Consider the following 26,575-nt stretch of genomic DNA (forward strand, 5'->3'; position numbering starts at 1 on the left):
TCCACGCCAGTTTTTCTGTCATGAAAAGCCATAGTTTGTATGACGGCATTGGGACATAGTCCTAAAAAGTGAGAAACCAGCACCTGATTTCCCCAGTCTCTGACATACATTTGTTCCGCAGCCAGGTACAGTTTCAAACTGCTTACTGGATTTGCGAAGGTTGGTGAATAAGTATTCTCATATATTGGTCTAAGGAAATCAGGCTTGCATAAAGCAGAGTTACAGAATGGTCCTCTGAAATTATCGGAATTGCCATGCCTAATTCATTCCATGATCACTTGTCAAAATTGATTTTGTGTCGCAATGTGAGAGCAGGAAGTGAATTGAGAGTAAAAGAGCTAAATAATAAACTCCAGATATAAAAAATAAAAATGGTAATAAAACGTAAACAGCAAATGTTGAAAACATTCAGCAGGTCAGTACTTTGAAAAAGTTGATTCTTGAGCTTGGCTGAATTAGGTAATGGGAATTCAGATAGAGAATAAGGAAGTAGATCCCATGTGGATTGGAAAATGCAGCATAGCCACTGACCTAGCACCTAGATTCACAAAGTGCACTTTGCAGATAGAAATTGCAAAATCTACTCTTGAATTTCAAAATGCACATTTGTTTCTGAGCAACCACTATTTTGTTTAAAATCATTTACGGGATGTAGGTGATGGAACCATCAATTCACCAGACACGTGTTTCCGATGTGAATCTAGGCTTTAATCGACTTACTTCAGAGCCAGCCTGTTACCTGTCGATGAACTCGTAGTGCACTCGGGCTGACTCTGGACACGGGTATTTATACAGCTGCACTAGGGGGAGGAGTCGTGGGCGGAGCCAAGGGTGGAGCCCAGTACAAGTTCCTGAGTGCTCCCAGCGCTACTCCCCTAGTGGTAGGATAGCGCGACTGCGCTTACAAAGAGAGTGTGAATTAACATATATACATCACATTCACCACATTCACCCGTGAAAAAAAATCAAGTCCAGCGGGGGTGGTGGTCTAGTCTATAAAGTCAGTCTGTCCGGCGGTCGAATTATCCGCTGAGATCTGCGGAGCACCGGGGTTGCAGCCTCTTGCGGTGGCTGGATGGGTGTAGTGTGTTGGGGTACGATGGGGGACTCCAGGGAGGGTTGGATCCGAGCTTCATACTCTCCTGGTTCGACCGGGGACTGGGGGCGCTGGGGGCTGGCCGGCGCTGGGGCGCGGAACTGGTGGAGCGAGCCCGTGGGCTCGGGAGCGCCAGGGGGCAGCAGCATGGGGTGTAGGGTGAGAGGTCCTTCTGTGGGGGTAGAGGGGGCGCTGGATCCGGTGGGTGCCAGATCCCGGAGGGATACAGTGTCCTGACGGCCGTCAGGGAACGCAACGAATGCGTACTGGGGGTTGGAGTGGAGCAGGCGCACCTTCTCAGCAAGGGGGTCGGTTTTGTGCGCCCTGACGTGTTTCCTCAGGAGCACGGGGCCCGGCATCCTCAGCCATGCCGGAAGTGAGACCCCCGTGGTAGAGCCCCTGGAAAAAATGAAGAGCCTCTCGTGAGGGGTCTGGTTGGTCGCCGTACACAAAAGGGACCTTATAGCGTGGAGCGCATCTGGGAGGACTTCCTGCCACTGGGAGACTTGGAGCTTTCTAGACCGGAGGGTCAGTAGGACGATCTTCCAGACCGTCGCATTCTCCCTTTCCACCTGCCCGTTCCCCCTGGGGTTGTAGCTGGTAGTCCTGCTCGAGGCGATGCCCTTTTCGAGCAGGTACTGACGCAGCTCGTCGCTCATGAAGGACGAACCCCGGTCGCTGTGTACGTAGCTGGGGAAACCAAACAGGGTGAAGATGCTATGCAGGGCCCTAATGACTGTGTGGGAGGTCATGTCGGGGCACGGGATAGCGAATGGGAAACGGGAGAACTCATCTACGACGTTTAGAAAGTAAACGTTCTTGTTAGTTGAGGGGAGTGGCCCTTTGAAATCAATCGCGAGGCGTTCAAAGGACCTAGAAGCCTTGACCAGGTGGGCCCTGTCTGGTCTATAGAAGTGCGGTTTGCACTCCGCACAGATCGGGCAGTCCCTGGTGACCGCTTTTACCTCCTCGTTGGAGAAAGGCAGGTTTCGGGCCCTGATGTAGTCAGTGCCGTGCAGAGGGGAGGGCCAATGGTGCATTGGCCCCGGGCATCCATTGGATGGGGGCATCCAATCAGAGAAGGAAAAAAAAATAATTTTTTATTTTAAAAAAATTTAAAAAAAAAAAAAAAAAATTTTTTTTTAACATTTTGTTTTTTAAATTTAGATTACCCAATTATTTTTTTCAATTAAGGGGCAATTTAGCGTGGCCAATCCACCTACTCTGCACATTTTTTGGGTTGTGGGGGCGAAACCAACGCAGACATGGGGAGAATGTGCAAACTCCACACGCACATTGACCCAGAGCTGGGATCGAACCTGGGACCTCAGTTCCGTGAGGCGGTTGTGCTAACCACTAGGCCACCGTGCTGCCCCAGAGAAGGAAATAAGATAGTAATTTTAAAATTTCAGCGGTGATAAATCAGTTTTTGGAGGCTCACCACACTGCAGAGGCAGTTGTTAGCCCTTTATTCCTTTAACATGGTGTACCCTTTCTGTCTAGAGAAAATGGTCCTTCTCCCGATCCCCCCACACGCATGCGGATGATGTATGTGGTGCAACCATCAAAAGCAACAAGCAGACGTGGCTGTTCGTTCCTGCGTTTCCTCGAGTCATAACTCGTCTTTTCTTCAGCTTTTTGTGCATCTAGATTAGTTCTTTTACCTACTCAGGTCAGTGAATAGCTCTAGAACAGGTGCAACTATGGCTTTTATAGGTTTTTTGGCGATATTTAATTAAATATTTACGTGGGATGTAGTAAGAGTGAAGCCTGGATGATCAGAGGACTGCTATGGCATTTAATCTCGGAATAGGAGACATTTATTCCTTAACATGCTAATATTCGAATACAGATACCACTAATTTGCAAGTCTATGATATAAATTGCACAAAATTATCAGTGGAGAATCAGTGTGAAATAATTTGATACGAAGGAACAAAGAAATGAAATATGGTTTATCCGTCTGCAACTGACCGATTGTTTACCATTTTCTCATGCGTCTTACGGTTTTTGAGATAGAAAATGAAATGTTACGAGTATTTTGTGTACAACCGAGTGGAGCACAGAACAGGGAAAAAAAGAGGGCCAGAGTCGAAGAAGAGTCCCATCAAAGAGGGGCATTAGATGCATGGATAAAAAGAAGTAAAGAAGAAGTAGGAGAACCTGGAGAAGTAAAAGATGATGTGGGTGCAGAGAAGGATTTTTCTGATACGGATTCAGCTCGGTCAGAACATAATACTCTCTCTCCTCAGTCTCGTTGTCAGGATGATGATCCATGTGAAGAAAATAAAGAAGATATTTGCATATTTTTGCAAAGAAGCGATTTTGGCTGTTTGAAGAAACCGATTCCAGATCATTTGAAGATGACAATATTACAACATGGCCCTGAAAGATATCAGAATAAAAGTGGTCCATTTGCTGAGAAGGATGGGAGATCATTTTTCAAACAGTGGTTTGATAAAGTTTCCACAAACGGAGAAATTGTGGAGAGAAAATGGTTGTTATACTCTCCATATCGGAAAGCATGCTACTGTTTTGTTTGCTTTTTGTTTTCAAAGGAGCATTTGTCGTCTGTGTCAAACTTTGGAAAGGAAGACGGTTTCTCCACTTGGAGAAAATTAAATCCAACAATACCTGACCGTGAGAAAAGCCCTTCTCATAGAGCTCACATGAGGGAATACCTGAACCTTGTAGTTCGACTCCATCATTCAACTACGATAGATGCTGAACTTCAACAGCAAATGTCTGCTGAAAAGAAAAGATGGAAAGCTATAACTGAACGGATTGTCGAGGTTATATCCTTTCTGGCAAAGCAGAATCTGGCCTATCGTGGACATCGAGGAGAAGGAATATCTGGGTTATCAGAGCCAGGGGAGACAGTCAGTGAAAATACAGGAAACTTTCTAGCAACAATCAGACTTTTGGCCAAATATGATGACATCTTAGCAAAACACTTGCAGAGAGGGAAAGAGAAACCAAAAAGTGTCACCTACTTGTCCAACAGTATTCAAAACGAAATAATCAATCTTCTTGGTGAAACTGTCAAGAAAAATATAATTTCTGAAATTAAGGACGCAAAATATTTTAGCATAATGCTGGATTCAACTCCAGATATTGCCCATGAAGATCAGGTTTCTGAAATTCTGCGTTACGTTCATATTGATGAAAACAGAAAAGTAGAAATAAAGGAGACATTTCTGGGATTTTTTCAAGTCAACAAGAAAGATGCAGTCAGCCTGGTAAATAAAATTCAGGAAAAATTGGAAGAAGACAAAATTTCCATGAATGACTGTCGTGGTCAAGCATATGATAACGCAGCAGTTATGGCTGGAGTGAGAGGAGGTGTTCAACAAAAAATTCTTGAAGTTAACCCAAAAGCTGTGTTTGTGAACTGCGAGAACCACAGCCTCAATTTGTCCTGTGTCCATGCAAGTGAGGTGCAACCTGTTGTTGTTACATTTTTTGGCATTCTAGAAAAACTCTTTACTTTTTTTTCTTCATCTACTTCTCGTTGGGAAGTGTTAAAATCATTTGTCACTCGGACTGTGAAAAGACAGTGTGACACAAGATGGAGTTCCAGCCATGATGCTGTGCAAGTAATCCACGAAGAGTGTGACAACGTTATTGCAAGCCTTCAACACCTGCTGGAAGGAGAATTTTCAAGGGAAACTAAATCTGATGCAGGATCGCTACTGAACTCTATTCAACAGTTCCCGTTTATAGCTTTATTAAATTTTTGGTACTCAGTTTTATCATCAGTGGATAAAGTCTCAAAACGTTTGCAGGATCCGAAAATGGGGTTCCATGAAGCTTCTTGTGATCTGAGAGGACTTACTCATATCTTGAATTTGAAGAATGACGAAATTATCCACAATGCAATAGATTTAGCCAATGAATATTGTCAAAATTGGGGAATACCAATTGCACGAACAAGGAGAAGAAGAATAATGCCTGGAGAGTCAGCAAGAGCTAGTGGACTGACGGCACAAGAAGAAATGAATAGAGTAATGGTAGAGATTGTGAACAGATTAAAAACTGAAATTGAAGACCGCAGTGTCCGTCTTCAAAGACTCAGTGACCGATTTTCTTTTCTTCTGAACTTGAATTCAGGAGTGATTGAAGATGAACAAGAAAGAGAGAAATTAAAAAAGGAATGTTCAGACTTTGCAAATTATTATGACAATGATGTGGTTGCAATTCAGTTATATGACAAAATTATTGATTTTGTGATGCTCCTTCGAGCTGGAGGGAATAGAGTTCCCCCTGATCCTATAGATGCTCAGGAGTCTTTACTGCAGTATGGGAGGGATGTCTTTCCGACGCTGTGTGTTTCGTACAGATTACTGCTTTCAATCGCATTTTCAGTCGCAAGCTGTGAAAGGTCATTTTCAAAACTGAAATTAATAAAAACATATCTGAGGTCTTCTATGTCACAGGAGCGACTGACCAACCTGGCTTTAATAAGCATTGAAAAAGAATTTCTCACAGCTGATGTAAAAAGTGAAGTAGTTCAGGTGTTTTGTGACAGGAGGTATCATTTGGGGAAAAGAACTTAATAAATTTGATTGATTTATATTAAAATCGAATAAAGCGTTTATTTCATGTTTCATCTGTGTTTATATATTCAAAATGTTTTCCTTTCTCATAATATTTCTCAGTATATTAGGCCTTATACTTGAGTCTTTGGGGCATACAATCAAGATTTGCCCCGGGCATCACCAGACCTCTGCACGCCACTGGATGTAGTGGACGAGCCGGGTGACCCCCGGGTGGCAGAGGTCATTGTGGATGACTTTTAGTCAGGCGATCTGCGCGCTGGCGCATGTCCTGCGGGATAGGGCATCCGGAGGCTCGTTGAGCTTCCCGGGTCGATATTTGATATCGTAATTGTAGGTGGAGAGCTCGATCCACCACCTCAGAATTTTATCGTTTTTTATTTTGCCCCTTTGCGAGTTGTCGAACATGAAGGCAACCGATCTTTGGTCGGTGATGTGGGTGAACCTCCTACCTGCGAGGTAGTGCCTCCAGTGACGGATAGCCTCCACAATGGCTTGTACTTCTTTCTCGACTGAAGAGTGTCGGAGTTCTGAAGCGGAGAGGGTACGGGAGAAAAATGCAACTGGTCTCCCTGCCTGATTTAACCTGGCTGCAAGAGCTACCTCTGAGGCATCGCTCTCTACCTGGAATGGGATGAATTCATCCACAGCCTGCATGGCCGCTTTGGCGATGTCCTCCTTGATGCCGTCGAAGGCCTGGCATGCCTCGGCTGACAGGGGAAATCATGTGGTCCTAAAGAGTGGGCGGGCTTTGTCCGCATATTGAGGGACCCACTGGGCGTAGTAGGAAAAAAATCCCAAGCACCGTTTGAGGGCCTTGGGACAATGAGGGGGAGGGAGTTCTAAGAGGGAGCATACAGTCCGGGTCGGGGCCCAGGACTACGTTTTCCACGGCATAGCCGAGGATGGCTAGTCTGGATGTGCGGAAAACGCATTTCTCCTTGTTGTACGTGAGGTTCAGTTTCTGTGCCGTCTGGAGAAAACGGTGGAGGTTGGCGTCGTGGTCCTGCTGGTCATAGCCGCAGATGGTGACATTGTCCAAGTACGGAAACGTGGCCCGCATCCCGTACTGGTCCACCATTCGGTCCATTTCTCGTTGGAACACCGAGACCCCATTAGTGATGCCGAAAGGGACCCGGATGAAATGGAAGAGGCGGCCATCGGCCTCGAATGCCGTGCAGTGGCGGTCCTCCGGGCAGATTGGGAGCTGGTGGTATGCAGACTTCAGATCCACCGTGAAAAAGAGCCGGTACTGGGCGATCTGGTTTACCATGTCTGCAATCCTGGGGAGGGGATACGCGTCCAGGTGCGTAAATCTATTTATAGTCTGACTGTAGTCGACCACCATACGGAATTTTTCCCCGGTCTTAATGACCACCACCTGAGCTCTCCAGGGACTATTGCCGGCCTCTATAATCCCCTCACTGAGTAGCCTTCGGACCTCTGCTCTGACAAATACCCTATCCTGCAGGCTATACTGCCTGCTACGAGTGGCTACGGGTTTACAGTCCTTAGTGAGATTGGCAAAGAGAGGAGGGGGGGGGAATTCACAGCGTAGCGAGGTTGCAGATCGTGAGTGGGGGCTGGGGCCCTCCGAAGCTGAGGGTGAGGCTCTTGAGGTTGCATTGGAAGTCTAGGCCTAATAAGAGTGGCGCACAGAGTTCGGGCAAAACGTAGAGTTTGAAATTCGAGTAACTAGCGCCTCGGATTGTGAGTGTCGCGGCGGTGCGCCCCTGGATCTGGACCGAGTGGGAGCCTGAAGCGAGCGCGATAGTTTGCTGCGCGGGGAAAACGGGGAGCGAACAGCATCTTACCAGGTCAGGATGTATGAAGCTCTCTGTGCTCCCGGAGTCGAAGAGGCATGGCGTTTTGTACCCGTTGATATGGAGCTCTGCCATCGAGTTTCGTAGATTCCTTGGTCGTGATTGGTCCAGGGTGACTGCGCTGAGTTGTGGGTAGTCGGCGGCTCGATCAGCTGTGCTGGAGTGACCCCGTGATGACTGCCCTCTGAGTTCATAGTCTAATTCGAATTCCTCCGCTGAGTTGTCCGAGCGCGGAGATGCCGATCGGGCCCGTGGATCGCACGTGGCGGGCGGCGAGGAAGATGGCGTCCAAGATGGCGGCCCCCATGAGTCGCACGTGGCCGGCCGCGTGGTGGAGGTTTTCCAAGATGGTGGCCCCCATGGATCGCACGTGGCTGGAGGGGGCGGAGTCGGGGCATAGGCCGCAGCGTTTCGGGCCCCGCGGGGCTGCAAGTGAGGGGAGCGATTACTGCGAGTCGCTGGGGATTTGGAAGCTGGGGCCCTTTTTGCGAGGCACTCTTGCGTAATGCCCTTTTCGCCCGCAGCTGCTGCAGGTCGCGTTGTGGGCCGGACAGTGCTGCCACGGGTGCTGATTCTGGCCGCAGAAATGGCAGGCTGGAGCAGCATAGTGGCTGGTTGGAGCAGCATAGTGGCTGGCTGGGGCAGCATGGTGGCTGGGCGGCCGCGTAGCACAGGCCTGGGGGAGTCACTGGTCGGGGGCCCATGATTGGGTCGCTGGGTCCGCGGGGAATGAGTTAAGGCTGCGGAAGGAGACCTCCATCATGGTAGCAGCTTCCACAGTCGTTTCTAAGTCCTGGGCCCCCTTTTCCAGCAGTCGTTGGCGCACATAGTTAGACCTGAGGCCCGCTACAAAAACATCGCGTACCGCCAATTCCCTGTGTTCAGCCGCGGTAACCGCTTGGTATTTACAGTCATTCGACAAATTATTAAGTTCTCTTAGGAGTTCGGCGAGAAATTCCGTAGGCCGCTGACGGCGAGTCGTGAACACACGGTGAGCGTAAACTTCATTAATGGGCCTTACATACATTTTTTCGAGAACTGCTAGCGCCTCAGTATATGAACTGGCCGAGTTTAGTTGCGTCGAGATTCTGTGGCTCACCCTCGCGTGCAGTAGACTTAGCTTCTGATCCTCTGTAGTTTCGGCTGTGCTCACTTCGGCCAGGTAGGCCTTGAAGCACCGGATCCAGTGGGAGAAGATTTCTTTAGCCTCTGCATCCTGCGGGTTGAGTTCCAGGCGTCCAGGCTTGAGGGCCGATTCCATAATCGATCTTTACTGTTCTTAAGTCAATTAAATTGATGGAACCATCAATTCACCAGACAGGTGTTTCCGATATGAATCTAGGCTTTAATCGACTTACTTCAGAGCCAGCCTGTTACCTGTCGATGAACTCGTAGTGAACTCAGGCTGACTCTGGACATGGGTATTTATACAGCTGCACTAGGGGGAGGAGCCGTGGGCAGAGCCAAGGGTGGAGCCCAGTACAAGTTCCTGAGTGCTCCCAGTGCTACTCCCCCTAGTGGTAGGATAGCGCTACTGCGCTTACAAAGACAGTGTGAATTAACATATATACATCTATATTACATTCACCAGAGTAGGCATCACTGACTAGGCCAGCATTTGTTGCCCGCCCCTAGTTGGCCTTGAGAAGATGGTGGTGAGCTGCCTCCTTGAACACATGCGCTCCCTGAGGTGTTGTTAGGGAAGGAGTTCTAGGAGTTTGACTCAGCAATAGTGAATGACCGGCGAGATATTTCCAAGTCAGGATGGTGAGTGATGTACGTAGCATAGTGAAATAGCAAGCAGTAGAGTGTCATTACTTAATGATTACTGGGTTGGAGCTTTTGTAATATAAATGAACCAGACCATGCACGGCATTTGTCATCTCCAGTATCAACTATTGTAATCCTCTCCTGATCAGCATCTATATACTTAAACTCACCCAAAGCTCTGGGGCTGGATTCTCCGCACCCCAACGCCAAAATCACATTCGGCGACGGGGCGAAGAATCCAGTTTCACGCACGAAATCGGAACTGGCGCCGGTTCCGCAATTCTCAGCCCCCTGAAAAGCGGCGACTCGGGGAGTACTCAGGCCATTGCCTGAGGCCTGCCCCGCTATTCTGCGTCCCCAACCGGCTGAATTCCTGACGGCGTTGACCATTCATTGTCCCACCGTTTGTGATATCTGCGTTGCGGCTGCGGATTCAGTCCGGGGCCGCAACAGTCGGGGGAGGGCCGATCGGAGGGAGGGGGTGCCTCATTTGGGATTGGGGTTTTTTTGTGTGGGCATTCCAGGTCGGGCGAGAGGCCGATCGGGGGCACTATTTCCGGGGTCCAGGTCCGCGGTCTGAGTCCGCCATGGAGTACAGCCTTTGATCCAGAAGTGCGGGAGGCTATATCGGCAGCTGGAGCTCCGAGCTCCACTACAGCTGCCTGCTAGCCCCTTGCAAGGCAGTGAATCTGTGGCCTTTTGACGCCAGTTTTCCTGGTGTAAAAGACCACGGGCGGGATTCTGCCGGAATGCGGTAACTCCGCACCTTAAGTGGCTAGGCCGGCGCCGGAGTGGTTTGCGCCGCGCCACGCCGGCCGGCAGGGAAGGGGCTTGGCGCCCCGCCAACCGGCTTGTGCTGCCGTCATCCCAGCGCATGCGCAGGAGGGGTTCATCTCTGCGTCGGCCATCGCGGAGGACCACAGCTGCCGACGCGGAAGAATAGAGTGCCCCCCGGCACAGGCCCGCCGCCGATAGGTGGGCCCTGATCGCGGGCAAGGCCACCGTGGGGGCACCACCCGGGGCCAGATCCGCCTGTGTTCCCGCGAGGACCCCGGAGGCCGCCCGCGCAGCCAGATCCCGCCCGCAAATACCTGGTGCAATAAAAGCCGTTGGGACTGGCCGAAAACGGGCGGCCACTCGGCCCATCGCGGGCTGGAGAATCACCGGCGGGGGGGTAGGATAATCCCGCCCCACAGGTTTCATGACGGCGTGGGGCCATAGTCCCAAAAAGGAGAATCCAGCCCCTAATGCTTACATCCTGGGTGGGATTTAGCACAGGGCTAAATCGCTGGCTTTGAAAGCAGACCAAGGCAGGCCAGCAGCACGGTTCAATTCCCGTACCAACCTCCCCGAACAGGCACCAGAATGTGGTGACTAGGGGCTTTTCACAATAACTTCATTTGAAGCCTACTTGTGACAATAAGCGATTTTCATTTCATTTCATTTCAATTGTTGACCCCGTCGTAAAAACCAGAGAGTGTTACGATGGCGTGAATGGGCCGCTGTCGGTAGTGATTCTGGCATGCAAAAGGGGTGAGAAGTGGGGTGGGCATGGCCCCAGACTGGCGTTTGGATAGGCCCAATGCATCAAGGACATTGGACTGCGTCACTAAAGGTGGGCAAGCGGCGCACAGTCCCGAGACCTGCAAGATGGCCGCCGCCCGCCGTGCCGCCCCGAGGTTCAGGGACCATGACCTCGACACGCTGATCGACGCGGTGGAGAGGAGGGCGGTCCTGTGTCCCAGACATGGACACCACCACCCGTGCAGCACCGTCCGGCGTTTGTGGAGGGAGGTGGGCAATGCCATCAGCGCCGTGGGGCACACCCCACTTACCAGCGAACAGTGCCACAAGAAGATGCACGACCTTGCGAGGACAGGCAGATGTGAGTACACAGTGAAGTGCCCCTGGCACCACCCCCGCATACCACACACAAATGTGTAAGGCCCCCCACCCACCCCACCCCCCCCCAGGAGGACGGCGCAACTCCCTACCTGAAGCACATGGGCTGCACCCACCCATGCCAGGCACTTTGGCCGGGTGCCCCTGCTGCCATGCCATCATATACCCAACATCTGCTCTGCCTGCGTTGGACTGCCTAACACTGATGTTTGTTTTGCCCCCGCCCAGGATAAGACTGGCCACGACCACTGGGAGCGGGAGAGAACTGGAGGGGGTTCCACCCGTACTGCACCTGCTCAGGAGGGCACTGGACCTCGCAGACGGAGCCGAGGGCCGGGAGGTTGCCGGCTGTCAGGTCGGAGGCGAACCAGCAAGTGAGACTCCGGCGCCTGACTCCCCCCCCCCCCCAACTATCACCCCTATGCGTACCCCACCCCCCAATGCCCCCCACACCCCATGCCCCACTGCACCCTCCTCACCCGATGCCCCACTGCAACCTCCTCACCGCCAGCCGCCTGTCTAATGAGACGTGCTGTCTTGTGTCTTACAGGACCAGCCGCCAGTGTTCCCGGCCCGTTTGACATTGCAAGCCCATGGCCAGTGCCAGGCCCTGTGGCCCCCAGGGACGCAGGCCACGGCGGGGAGGCCAAACACCATGGAAGCCCATCCACTGACACAGAGACCCAGGACACTGAGACTCAGAGGACGGACACCCAGGACACTGACTCACAGAGGACGCCAACCCAAAGGACTGACAGACCGGACAGTGATACGCAGACAGAGGCGAATCAGGGCCCATCGGACCTAGGCTCGACCCAGGACACCCCGGACTTTGGCTCGGATGACGACCTTGACTTCTCGGCACTGCTGCCACCCACACCCTCCACCATCGCAGAGACTATCACCTCAGTTGGGCACATTAGTGATGAGGCTTCTGGGACACTGACTGGTGCGCACCACACAGCCGTACGGGTACAGCAGGTGGAGGTAGGAGCAGCCGAGGGGCCGGACGGTCGGAGGGCAGCCCGGCGCAAGCAACCATCTGCCACCCAGACAGTTCCCCGGTTCCTGGACTTACCAGACCTACCCGATGCAGTTAGACACCCAGGGACTAGACAACAGGATAACGGGATGGCTTCCAGCAGCTGCAGACACAGGTGGAGAAGTCCATCCGCATCCAGAACCAGGGAATGGTTCCAGTCATGGCTGCCACCCAGACCGACACCGCACGGGTGGCGTCCGCGGTGGAGGCAAGAGGGGTGACGGTGTCGGCCATGGGTCAGGTTATGCAAAACAAAGGGCTTCATGTGCCAGGCGGCATGTGTGGCCCAGGACAGGGCTGCCCTCTCACAGGCAGCCATGTCCCAGAGCCAGCTGGAGATTGCAGCCGCGATCCGCAGTCTGCCCCAGTCTCAGCAGACTGTGGCCCAGTCTCAGCAGGCCACCACTGAGAGCATCGGCAGCATTGCCCAGGTGATGGCCCAGTCTCAGCAGGCCACCGCTGAGAGCATTGGCAGCATTGCCCAGGTGATGGCCCAGTCTCAGCAGGCCACCGCTGAGAGCATTGGCGGCATTGCCCAGGTGATGGCCCAGTCTCAGCAGGCCATCGCTGAGAGCATCGGCGGCATTGCCCAGGTGATGGCCCAGTCTCAGCAGGCCATTGCCGAGAGAATCTGCGGCATTGCCCAGGTGATGGCCCAGTCTCAGCAGGCCATTGCCGAGAGCATTGGCGGCATTGCCCAGGTGATGGCCCAGTCTCAGCAGGCCATTGCCGAGAGCATCTGCGGCATTGCCCAGGTGATGGCCCAGTCTCAGCAGGCCATCGCCGAGAGCATTGGCAGCATTGCCCAGGTGATGGCCCAGTCTCAGCAGGCCATTGCCGAGAGCATTGGCAGCATTGCCCAGGTGATGGCCCAGTCTCAGCAAGCCATTGCTGAGAGCATTGGCAGCATTGCCCAGGTGATGGCCCAGTCTCAGCAGGCCATTGCCGAGAGTATTGGCGGCATTGCCCAGGTGATGGCCCAGTCTCAGCAGGCCATGGCCCAGTCTCAACAGGCCATTGCCGAGAGCATTGGCGGCATTGCCCAGGTGATGGCCCAGTCTCAGCAGGCCACCGCTGAGAGCATCGGCGGCATTGCCCAGGTGATGGCCCAGTCTCAGCAGGCCATTGCCGACAGCATCTGCGGCATTGCCCAGGTGATGGCCCAGTCTCAGCAGGCCATTGCCGAGAGCATTGGCGGCATTGCCCAGGTGATGCCCCAGTCTCAGCAGGCCACCGCTGAGAGCATCGGCGGCATTGCCCAGGTGATGGCCCAGTCTCATCAGGCCATCGCTGAGAGCATCTGCAGCATTGCCCAGGTGATGGCCCAGTCTCAGCAGGCCATCGCTGAGAGCATCGGCAGCATTGCCCAGGTGATGGCCCAGTCTCAGCAGGCCATCACTGAGAGCATCTGCAGCATTGCCCAGGTGATGGCCCAGTCTCAGCAGGCCATCGCTGAGAGCATCTGCGGCATTGCCCAGGTGATGGCCCAGTCTCAGCAGGCCATCGCCGAGAGCATTGGCGGCATTGGCCAGGTGATGGCCCAGTCTCAGCAGGCCATCGCCGAGAGCATTGGCGGCATTGGCCAGGTGATGGCCCAGTCTCAGCAGGCCATTGCCGAGAGCATTGGCGGCATTGGCCAGATGCTGGGTGGCATCGCACAAACCCAGAGGGAGTGGCGCAGTCCCAGACAGGATGGTTCACTCCCTGTGCTCTATCGCTGCTGACATTCAGTCCCTGGTTGATACTACAGCGGGCCTCCAGGACCGGCAGAGCCAGATGTTAGTGGTGCCTCGTGGCTTGTCACTCCTCGCAACTCCATCCCATATAGAGTCCCGGGGGCTACCAGGCACCCCGAGGGGGAGGAGGGAATGGGGCCTAGCCGGTGACTCCTGCAGGGGAGGCCCCGGAACACCACAGTACCGCGGACTCCCCCCGTTCCATCCCTGGCGCATCTGGTGGGCAGCGGGCAGAACAGGGTGGCACCACGCCATCCAGGATGCCCGAGGAGCAGCCTGGTCCATCCAAGCTCGGCCGCCCCAGGAAGCGAGCGCCGACGGGGAGCCAAGTCGCAGGGCAGGAGTCTCAGCAGTCCGCCTCCACTCTTGCTATACCGTCAGGGGAGGCGCAGAGACATAGTGGTGGGGCCCATAAGACCAGAAAGTTAGACACTAACTTCAGTTTAGTTATAGGGCGAGGCACGTGTATATAACCTTTCTAATTAAACTCACTGTCACACCGATGCAAGCTTCCTCTGTGCTGTGTCCGATGCCGACGGGGTCGGGTAGGAGACTGAGTGCCCCTGTTGTCGAGGGGTGAACGAACCCGGGCCCTGGTGGGTGTAGTGTGCCCCCCTCCCCCCAGACGTGCACGCCACCCCACGCCCAGCGATTCGACAGGGCCATGCGAGGGAGTGTCCAGCATGCAGACAGGGACCACCCAGGTGGGGGGAGTAAATGTGGCCATGAGTCAAACATTGTCTAACGATTATGAGCTCATAGCTCATCGCAGGGCGGGTTGTCATCATCCTCCATGGCATCGAGCACACCCGCTTCCACAAGCAACCGTGTGAGCCCAGCCCATTGTGCCGCAGGTGGATGTGTAATGGAGGGGTGTGGTGCATGAGGTAGTGTGGGAGCAAAGGGTGGTGGGTGGTGTGGGAGGTGCGCTTCATGGGTGTTGCGAGAGGTGGAGGTGCAGGTTGGTGAGGTGGTTCTGTACAGTGGGGCCAGTGCCCGTGCTCAGCGAGCCCCTACCACCTAGTTGGTGAAACGTGTGGCGATCAACGCCTCCCTTGCTCGCTGGCCAAACCGGTGGTATCGTGCAGCCCCCCGTCCATATCCAGCCTCCATGTCCTGTCGATTTCACCCCCCTCTCCATCCTCCTCATCTGGAGAGCCGTGCCCTTCCCCAGGCCCCCCCCCCCCGGCCTCCTCCTCCTCCAGCACATTGCCCCTCTGCTGGGCTATATTGTGCCGGATGCAGCAGACCATAACAATGCAGCCGACACGCTCCGACGGGTACTGGAGGGCCCCTCCAGAGCAGCTCAGGCACCTGAAGCGTATCTGCAGCAGCCCAAAGCCCCTATCGACCACGCCCCTGGTTGCTGCACGGGCCTCATTGTAGCGGGTCTCCGTATAGGCGTCATCATGGCCTCCGTATAGGCGTCATCAGCCAGGACCGCAACAGGTAACCCTTGTCACCCAGCAATCAGCCCCTCAGCGTGAGGGAGCACGGGGGGGGGGGGGGCTGTCCCTCGAACATGGCGGGGATGAACGATTGTCGGGCGGGCTGCCCTGCAGTCTGAGCAGGTGCCACCTGGCTCCCTGAAGCCTGTCCCTCTGCTGCAACCGCTGCTGCCGCTGCCATCACTGAGCCGCCTGCGCCGACACTGCCACAGGGCTGCATGCAGGGCAGCGGCCCCCGCCACGGTGGCCAACATTGCTGGCTGGTGCCCAAACATTATGATCTGCAGGGGGTGGGGAGTAGACAACAGGTTTCACCAGGGTTCATGGTGCCCTCCACAACCATATGCCATGGGCTTCATGGCCGCCCTGGTTGGCCGGTTGCGCCACGCTTGTGGCACACACACGCATGCACACACACCCCTGGCCGAACCCTCTGTGCCCCGACTCCTGTTGCCCGTCCCTCATGATGGCGCCACCAATGGATGGCACTGCCCCCATTGGGCGGTGCCATGGGCGCGGCCCTGCACATTCTACCTAATTTAAAATGCTGCCGAAATTGATGCTAGATTTTCAACAACAGCCACCACCAGATTACCTGAATATGTCCCTGGAGAGAACAGCAGTGGGGCCGTCGCCTCAGTTCGCAGCCCCCTCCCCTTACTGAACAAATTCCCACAGATTCACAATCTTCAATCCATTTATGGCTTTCGAGTAATGGTTTGTGATTGACACTCAGAAAAACCATCTGCAGCTTTGGCGGAAACAGATGCAGGAACAGCTGCTCTCCTTGAGGGAATGGACATGTGGAGATGCATTACAGCTACATTGCTTCCCACAGCCACTGTGGACTGCTCTCTAGCTTGCAGATAGGGGTCTCTTTTCTAGGGGAGGGGACTGACTGTGTGTGTGGGGGGGGGGGGGGGGGTTCCCTTGGTCAGGGGATCCTGGAGGGTATCCAGGGGAGTCCAGTTGGTCAAGGGGTTCCTGGGGTCCCTTTAGTCAGGGAGTCCCTGTGAGGGGGCTCCATATGACAGGGGTTCCTGGGGGGGCTCCCTATGACAGGGGTCCCTCTGGGGGGTCTCCGTATTACAGTGGTCCCTATGGGGGGGGGGGGTCTCCCTATCAGAGAGGTCCCTCTGGGGGGTGTCCCTATCACTGAGGTCCCTGGGAGGGGAGGGGGGGGTGGTCCCTATTACAGGGGTCCCTGTAGGGTGTCCCTATTACAGAAGTCCCTGGGGTGGTCCCTATTACAGGGATCCCTGGGGGGGTGTCCCTATTACAGGGATCCCTGGGGGGTGTCCCTATTACAGAGATCACTGGGGGTGGTCCCTATTACAGAGATCACTGGGGGGTGTCCCTATTACACGGATCCCTGAGGTGGTCCCTATTACAGGGATCCCTGGGGGATGTCCCTATTACAGAGATCACTGGGGGGTGTCCCTATTACACGGATCCCTGAGGTGGTCCCTATTACAGGGATCCCTGAGGTGGACCCTATTACAGGGATCCCTGTGGTGGTCCCTATTACAGGGATCCCTGGGGGGTGTCCCTATTACAGGGATTCCTGGGGGGTGTCCCTATTACAGGGATCCCTGAGGTGGTCCCTATTACAGGGATCCCTGGGGGGTGTCCCTATTACAGGGATTCCTGGGGGGTGTCCCTATTACAGAGATCACTGGGGGGGTGTCCCTATTACAGAGATCACTGGGGGTGTCCCTATTACAGGGATCCCTAGGGTGGTCCCTATTACAGGGATCCCTGGGGTTGTCCCTATTACACGGATCCCTGAGGTGGTCCCTATTACAGGGATCCCTGGGGAGTGTCCCTATTACAGGGATCCCTGGGGGGTGTCGCTATCACTGAGGTCCCTGGGGGGGGGGGGTGTCCCTATTACAGGGATCCCTGGGTGTGTCCCTATTACAGAGATCACTGGGGGGTGTCCCTATTACACGGATCCCTGAGGTGGTCCCTATTACAGAGATCCCTGGGGGGTGTCCCTATTACAGGGATCTCTGGGGTGGTCCCTATTACAGGGATCCCTGGGGGGTGTCCCTATTACAGGGATCCCTGGGGGTGTCCCTATTACAGAGATCACTGGGGGGTGTCCCTATTACATGGATCCCTGAGGTGGTCCCTATTACAGGGATCCCTGGGGGTGTCCCTATTACAGGGATTCCTGGGGGGTGTCCCTATTACAGGGATCCCTGGGGGTGTCCCTATTGCAGAGATCACTGGGGGGTGTCCCTATTACAGGGATCCCTGGGGGGTATCCCTATTACAGGGATCCCTGGGGGGTGTCCCTATTACAGGGATCCCTGAGGTGGTCCCTATTACAGAGATCACTGGGGTGGTCCCTATTACAGGGATCCCTGGGGGGGTATCCCTATTACAGAGATCCCTGGGGGTGTCCCTATTACAGAGATCACTGGGGGGTGTCCCTATTACACGGATCCCTGAGGTGGTCCCTATTACAGGGATTCCTGAGGGGTGTCCCTATTACAGGGATCCCTGGGGGTGTCCCTATTACAGGGATTCCTGGGGGGTGTCCCTATTACAGGGATCACTGGGGGTGTCCCTATTACAGGGATCCCTGGGGGGTGTTCCTATTACAGGGATCCCTGGGGGGGTGTCCCTATTACAGGGATCCCTGAGGTGGTCCCTATTACAGGGATCCCTGGGGGGGTGTCCCTATTACACGGATCCCTGAGGTGGCCCCTATTACAGGGATCCCTGGGGGTGTCCCTATTACAGAGATCACTGGGGGTGTCCCTATTACAGGGATCCCTGGGGGTGTCCCTATTACACGGATCCCTGAGGTGGCCCCTATTACAGGGATCCCTGTGAGTGGTCTCATTACATAGACCTACCTAAATGTATTACCTCGCATTTGTCTGGATTAAACTCCATTTGCCATTTCTCTGTCCAAGTCTCCAACCTATCTGTATCCTGCTGTATCCTCTGCCAATCCTCAACACTATTTGCCACTCCACCAACCTTGGTGTCATCCGCAAACTTACTAATCAGACCAATTACACTTTCCTCCAAATCATTTATGTATATTCAAAACAACAGAGTCTCCAGCACCAATCCCTGTGGAACACCACTAGTCACAACCTTCCATTCAAAAAAACACCCTTCTACTGTTACCCTCTACCTTCTGTGAACAAACCAGTTTGTATCCGTCTTGCCACCTCACCTCTGATCCCGTGTGACTTCACCTTTTGTACCAGTCTGCCTTGAGGCACTTTGTCAAAGGCTTTACTGAAGTCCATATAAACAACATCCACTGCCCTCCCCTCATCAATCATCTTTGTCACCTCCTCAAAAAACTCAATCAAGTCAGTGAGGCATGACCACCCCTTCACAAAATCAATCTGTCTATTTAATGACTCCATTTGTTTTTAAATGGGTATAAATCCTTTCCCTGAGAATTCTCTCTAATAATTTACCTACTACTGACGTGAGGCTCACCAACCTATAGTTTCCTGGATTGTCGCTTTGATTCCACTAGGGTCCAAGCCAATTGGAAAATAACAAATGTAACATCTTTCTTCATCAAAGGTGGAGACAGAAGGCAGGAATTTGCAGTATAGGTCAGTTAGTTGAACTGTCATAGGGAAATTGCTAGACTCCATTATTAAGGCTATGGAATGATACTTAATTCATTTTCATAATGGGATTAGGCAGAGTCAACATGGTTTTGTGAAAGGGAAATTGTGTTTAACTCATTTCTTAAAATGTTTTTGAGGAAGTAACAAGCAAAATTGATAAAGGGAATCCAGTGTGTAGTTGAATTTCCAAAAGGCATTCAATAAGGTGCCAGATCAAAGGTAATTAAAGTAAAGTTACCATTGTCCCAGATGATGATTGGCTGCTTACACCTTTGAGTGGGAGAGCTGACTGCTGATAATTTAACCTGAGGATCACCACACTTCAGATGAGGAGCAAGGTTGAGAAGGCGAAGCCATTTTGATAAGAACACATGGTGTAGGGGTTAACATATTAACATGTATAAAGGATTGGTTAGCTAACAGGAAGAAGAATGAAGGGATAAATTAGTCTTTTTCAGATTGGCAAGGTGTAAGTGGAGTGCCACAGGCATTAGTGCTGGGTCTCAACTATTTGCGAGTTACAAAAATTGGTTGGATGAAAGGCCAAATTTATGGCAGCGACATTTGCTGATGGCACCAAGATAGGTAGGAAAGTAAGTTGTCAAGAGGAGATAAATAATCTACAAAGGGATATAAATAGGCTAAATCAATGGGCAATATGGTATTTTAAAGGATAGAAATGCAGACCATGAAGGTACAAGCAAGAGCTTTATTGGAAAGGTGTTTATTCAACAGGTTGCAAATGGCCATTGATGTCACCAATGCATCAGGTGATCAGACTCTTAAAGTGACCTTGACATGAATACACGGGAAGGATTCTCTGTCCCGGGACACCCAGAATGCATTCTCCAATGGGGCGGAGAATAGGACGTTGGGGGAAAACCAGGATAGGTGCCAACGCGATGCTCCGACCCCCCCCTGCTGGCAGCGTGAACGAGGTCCACGATACATGCTGAGGGACATGTAAATAAATGCAAATGTGTCTCAATGACCCGGCCTCCAGTAATTCTCCGGTGGCTGAAGCCAGTAATCATGCGGGTGTGTATCACTTGTAGCCTCAGCAATCGTGAACCTGACGTGGTGGGCCACGCGGTGGGCCAAGAGGGCAAAAATTGCCCCCTTGGCCCACCATGCCAGGACCACACTGATAGAGACCATTTGAGCCCAGCTGAGAGCCACTCCCCCTAACAATGCATTGCCTGCCCACGCCTCCTCCAGTAGATCCCCCAATGCTCCTCACAGGGACACCTGTAATAGGGGTACCCCCCTCCAGAGACCCCTGTAATAGGGAGACCACCCACAGGGACCCCTGCAATAGGGGGACACCCCAGTGACCTCTGTAATAGAAGGAAACCTCAGAGGGATCCCTGCAATAGGGAGCCCCCAGTGACCCCTGTAACAGGCGTTTCACCCACAGGGATCCCTGTAATAGGAGGACACCCCAGTGACCCCTGTAATAGGGAGACCACCCAGGGACCCTGTAATAGGGAGAACCCCTCAAGGACCCCTGCAATAGGGAGACCCCCCAGAGACCCCTGCGATATGTGACCCTCCAGGGACCCCTGTAATAGGGGGCTCCCCCACAGGGACCCCCTGCATTTAAGCACTAAGTGCATTCCAATCACTCAAGCGGGTGATTTCTCTGCACTTACCTCTCTTTGATGTGGTCAATGTTTACAAACATTGGGGTTTCAGAACATAGGCCACTGAAGCATTGAAGGATATGAATGGATCAATGCAGATGCTTTTTATAACCTGTCAATCACAGACCACTACTCAAAAGCTGTGAATGGCTTGCAGATAATGGACCTCTGGGAACCAGATGCAGATACAGCTGCTGTCCTTCGAGGAATGGACACGTGAAGCTGCAAGATTAAGTATTACAGCTATAATGCTCCCCACTGCCCGGGCAGGATTCTCCGACCCCGCGCGGGGTCGGAGAATCCCGGGGGGGGCGGTGCGAATCCCGCTCCGACGCTGGCTGCCGTATTCTCCAGCGCTGTTTCTCGGGCAGGGGCAGGACTCACGCCACGCCGGTCGGGGGCCGTTGGCAGAGGCCTCACCGGCAATTCTCCGGGCCCCGATGGGCCGAGCGGCCGTCCGCTTTTGGCCAGTCCTGCCGGCGTGGGTTGCGCATGGTCCGACATGCCGGGACCTGGCAGGTAAGTCGGCGTGGGCGGTCCTTGGGAGGGAGCGGGGTGATCCGACCCCTGGGGGCCCCCACGGTGGCTGACCGATCTGCAGGCGGGCCTGTTCCATGGGGGCACCTCTTCCTTCCGTGCCGGCCCTTGTAGGGCTCCGCCATGGCCAGCGCAGAGAAGAGGACCCCCTACGAATGCGGCGAAGCATGACGGTCGGTCTGCGCATGTGCGGAATCACGCGGCGGTTCCGCGCATGCGCGAGATCACGACGGCCGTTCCGCCCATTCGCGAACTTGCGCAGTCCCTTCGGCGCCGGCTGGAGTGCCGCAAACGACTCCGACTCCACCTAGCTCCTGAGACAGGTGAGAGTTCCTCACCTTGGGGGGCCTGTTGATGCCGGAGTCGTTAGCATCGGTTTTCCCGCCGGCGTGGGGACTTACTCCCCAGAAGGGAGAATCCCGGCCCCGTGTCTGGACTGCTGTCTAGCTTCCAGACAGAGGTCCCTTTTCTGGGTTGGGGGGGGTCTGTGTGTGTGTAATGGGGGGGGGGGGGGGGTAGTCTGTGCATGAGGGTGTCTGTGGAGGGAATCCCTTCAGGCAGGTCCCTTGGGGATCTCCTTATTACAGGAGTCCCAGTGGGGGGCCCCCTATTAAAGGGATCTTTTATTGGAACAAAGTCACTTTTAGAGTCCAATCACATAATGCATTGATGACATCATTGGCCATTTGAGTGGGCAAACGAGCAGTCTATCCTAACAATCTGAAGAGTAAACATCTTTCCAATAAAGCTCTTGTTTGTTTGCAAGGAGGTCAGAACCATCCTGGCAAACCCCAGAGAGGTAAAAATAATGGGCGGGATTCTCCAAGACCGCACGCGCCAGTTTGGAGAATCGCTGGTGACGTAGGAAATTCCCGCCACGCCACTCCGCCGGCGGGACGCGACTCTCCGGCGACTGGAGAATCGGTACCAATCGCGCCCACTCGGTCGATGGGGCGCCGGTTGGGGGCCGCTGAAAGAGGTCCCTTCGGCGATTCTTCGCGGTCGACCAGCCGAATTCCCGACGAGTTCCACCATGGTTCCAACCTGGTACCACCCAGTGGGAGCTCGGACACACGGCCACGGTGGCCGTCCTGGTGGGGGACGGTGGGATAAGACTCTGTTGGTGTCTCCACGGCGTCCAGGTTCGTGATCGGGGCAACCGATTGGCGGGCGCCCGCAATCTGGAGGGGGCCTACCTCCTTCCGTGCGGGGCCACTTTAGACTCCACCATGTTGCGCGGCGCCGGCGTGGAGATGGCCACCATGGGCATGCGCCGGCGTGGAGATGGCCACCATGGGCATGCCGCCGGTGCGGAGATGGCCATCGCAAGCATGTGCAGGCCGCCTTTCGGCGCCGGAGCAGCACGCAGCACTCCAGCCCCATGCTGGCCCCCTGAGGGCTGCTGAATCGCTGGGTCAGGAGGCCCGCTGACGCCGGCTTGCACCACTCCGGTGTTTACGTCGGGGTCAACACTTGGCCAGGATTTCGGAGAAGCCCGGCCAATATATAGAAAAATTCCAACCCATGTGCAGATATCTGAAAAGGATTAAGAACAGATGGGCGCCAAAGACCAGTAGCAGGTATTGGAGGAACTGAAATTTGAACCACACAGAAATTGATGTCGTCTGAAATGTCAGACATATTGACTGTTATGTTTTTTCATTTTTCACATTGGAATTTTTGACTGTTAATGTTATATTGTGTTTCATTGCAAGAGCCTCTAATGTAAAGACGTAGGAAAGTTGTGGGGTGAGTTTAGTGTTAAAAATGTGAACTTGTCCATTTTGACAGGAAGATTAGAAGGCAGTATATGATTTAAAACTTGGTAGTTTGGAGGGATCTAAGTGTCCTGGTACATTAATCACATGAGGCTAATGTGCTGGCACAGAAAGTGAGTGGGCAGGCAAATGGAATGTTGGTATTTATTGCAAAGGGAAAAGAATATAAAAGTCGGGAAGTATTTTGCATCTGTACAAGGCCCTGGTGAGACCCCCTCTTAAGTATTGTGTACAGTTTTGGTCTCCTTATTTGAAAAATAATATAATTCCATCATAAGCAGTTTAATGAAGGGCTAATCTTGTCCAGAAAGGCTAAACATATTGGGCCCATATTCATTGGAGTTTAGAAGAATGAGAGGTCACCATATTGAAACATAGAAAATCCTGAGAGGATTTGATAGGATAGATATTGGGAGGACGTTTCCTGTGGTGGAGACTTGAACGAGGGGACATTTGAAGAATAATAGGTCTTTTTAAAACAGAAATGAAGATTTTTTTTTCTCTTTGAGGGTCGTTAGTGTGTGGAGTTCTCTTCACTAGAAATCAGCAGAGGTTGGTTCACTGAGTCAGACGGTTTTTCATAGTCAAGGGAGTCACGTGTTATGGGGAGGACAGACAAATTTAGCCGAGAACAAAACTATATCAGCCATGACCTTATTGAAAAATGGAGCAAGTTTGAAGCGTCGAATGGCCTCACCATGCTCCTAAATCTCATGTTTCTTGGTATCCCGGAGTGAGCACGGACCGTTCCCTCGAGGATATTATGGTCCACTCCTCCATCAACGCCTACACCTCACTCTATTCTCATGGCACTTTCCCATGCAATCGGAGAAGGTGTAACATCTGCCCCTTTACCTCTTCCCAATTCATCCTCTAAGAGCCTTAACACTCTTTTCAGGTGAGGCAGTGATTCACGTGCACCTCCTTCAATCTGGTCTATTGCATTCACTGCTCCCAATAGAGTTTACTCCACATTGGAGAGACTAAACGCAGACTGGGTGACCGCTTTACAGAACACATTTGGTCCATCCGCAAGCAGGATCCAAACCTTCCTGTCACTTGAAGAGGAAAAAGGTCGTGTCCCTTTTCCCATATGTATGATGGACTTTCTGGCTTAGGTCAGAGACCTTTAACATCTCCTCAGGAAAACTGATTAAATTGGTATCAGCGGAGCACTGGCAGCTTTCTGAGGGATCATTTTAATGTGGGAAATGTTAACTCCCATCTAGTTTGGTTTCCACTCCAATTGTAGGGATAATATCATCTGCAAAATATCTTGAAAATGTTGATATTGCTGTTACTTTATTTTTGATGAAGAGCAGGAGGCGGCAGCATTTCCTTGAGGACGTTAAGCATGTATTTTTTTGTATCATAGGAATGTAATCTGAATTTATGAGTCAAGTCTTATAAACATATCCTTTACAAATATGCATGGAACCTTTTTTAGAAGACGTGGTCGATGAAGTTTTACGTGTGGATCGCATATGTTTGAACGCAGAATGGAGCTCAAATCTAAAATGATTATTTATCTGGAATGACCTTGGGTTGTGACAAAGGAAAATAATTTATACAAGGAAAATCAATGAGGGGCAATAAAAACTGGATGGTTTAATTTCAAAGGGTGCAGAAACCCCAGAGTGTTCACATATACATCATTGAAGGTTGCAAGACAAAATTACAAAACTGTTTAAAGAAAAACCTACAGGGGCTTTGGTTTTGTCAAGGGATGAGAGGAATTCATTTGAGTAGAGCTTTTTAAAGCGGCTCCACACAGACTTACCTGGATTCCCCAGAGGCAGACAGCATCACAGGCCACTGCCTGTGCACTTTATATAGGTTTTCCCATTAATATTAGTGAAGAAATCTGCATGGATTCAGGGAATTGGCAATATTCACATAGCATCGCTGAAGAACAAACCTTTTCCCATAGAGTTCTGTTGGGATCCCCGAAGAGACCAATAACTTTCCAAAGAACACAAATTTCCCAAATGACCAACTCAAAGGGTCACACGGAAAAATTTCACATCTTTCAGATCTTAAAGATTTTTACTGTAATATAGACTAAACATTACTTAATAGGCAACCAATCCACTGAATTACAGAAAATATATTTCCTAGTAATTTCTTCATACAACCGAAAACCCCATGCCATGTTTATATGTTACATCGCACTCTCTGCAGAAATGTTTTGTTCTTAAGATCATTCCTCCCAGAATTACCACCATCTCTTCTCCCTATCCCACCAGGATGATTCTTCCATTGTCCTTTTAAACAAATTCTCCTTCACTCCACCCTTAGTGCACAATGAAATAGACTGTCGGTAGCAAGGCAATCGCTGGTGATCCCATGGCCTTTAACAAAGCCTCATTTCTTTAAACTGAGTATGTATCCTCACCAGCATTTTACTTGGTGGCTTACCCAAAAATAACCCTTTTCCTCTGCCAGGCATGGTGGCACCCATTTCCACTCCTCTTCAGATCTCCTTGCCTGGCTGATACTCATGTGGATCTAAAAGGCAACTGTATTGTGTGAGTTACTGTGTCAAGGTGTTAAAACTTACATCTTACTTTCAATAAATTTTGACCTGTCCCCATGGCAACCAGGTCGTATGTGCTTGTCTTCAGACCAATTTAGTATGAGGTCACTGGGGCTGGTGTTCAGGTAGATTTTATAGGAGGCGACTCGTAAACTGACACACTCAAACTCACTCCACTGTACCTTTAATTTGGGAATGGCAAGGTGGCGCAGTGGTTAGCACTGCTGCCTCATGGCGCTGAGGACCCAGGTTTGATCCACCCGGTCACTGTTCATGTGGAGTTTGCACATTTTCCCTGTGTGTCTCACCCCCAGAGGGGATGGGGCTGGTATTATAGTGGGGAACATGTTAGGGAGATCCCGGACGTATTCCAACACTAAGGCATATTTCCCAGCGATTGTTGGGCAACGGGATTGGGATCGCACAAGGCAGGAGCCAACAGGCAATTGAAGCTGTTAATGAGTCGATTAAGAGTAGTATTGATGCGGTTCTTAAATTTTCCTGAGGAAATTGAGAGGCACTGAGGGTGCCAATTCTTAATTGGATTAATTGGATATGTCCATGAAAAGTAATTTTCACAAGGACGAGATAGGGGAGTGGGACTAAAGAGACAGGTCAGGCACAATGGGCCATGATGGTCACCTTCTGATTTGATCAATAAAATATTGTGCTGTAATTGAGAAAAGAAAAGCCCTGGAATTCATGACCAAAAATTGATAACTGGAGAAGATACAAAAAATTTAACGAGGGGTTGAAAAAACATGCACAGGAATTTTATGGAGCCCTCAAAAATAGGAAATGTGGCATTAAGGGTGAATTAATTCGGCAGGATGTGAAGTTTTGATTTCCCAAAGGTGGGTTGAGATGTAGTCAGCAGCGTGTTTGTGGCATGTTGAAAATCATGACGGTCTGTGGCAAGTTCAGACTTGGAATCCAGTTGCATTAACGAACAGCCATTAACTTGAACAGTTTTCCACAAAATCCTACCCTTGGGTTAAAGTCGGGGGTGCATGAGAATCTCATGGCACCCATATGGGTGTGTGCAACAGTGACCAAAGTAAGCAGGTTTCTATGTTAAACTGTATAGCCCAAGGCAG

Source organism: Scyliorhinus canicula, chromosome 10 (genome assembly GCF_902713615.1).
Source record: "Scyliorhinus canicula chromosome 10, sScyCan1.1, whole genome shotgun sequence".
Lineage (NCBI taxonomy): Eukaryota > Metazoa > Chordata > Chondrichthyes > Carcharhiniformes > Scyliorhinidae > Scyliorhinus > Scyliorhinus canicula.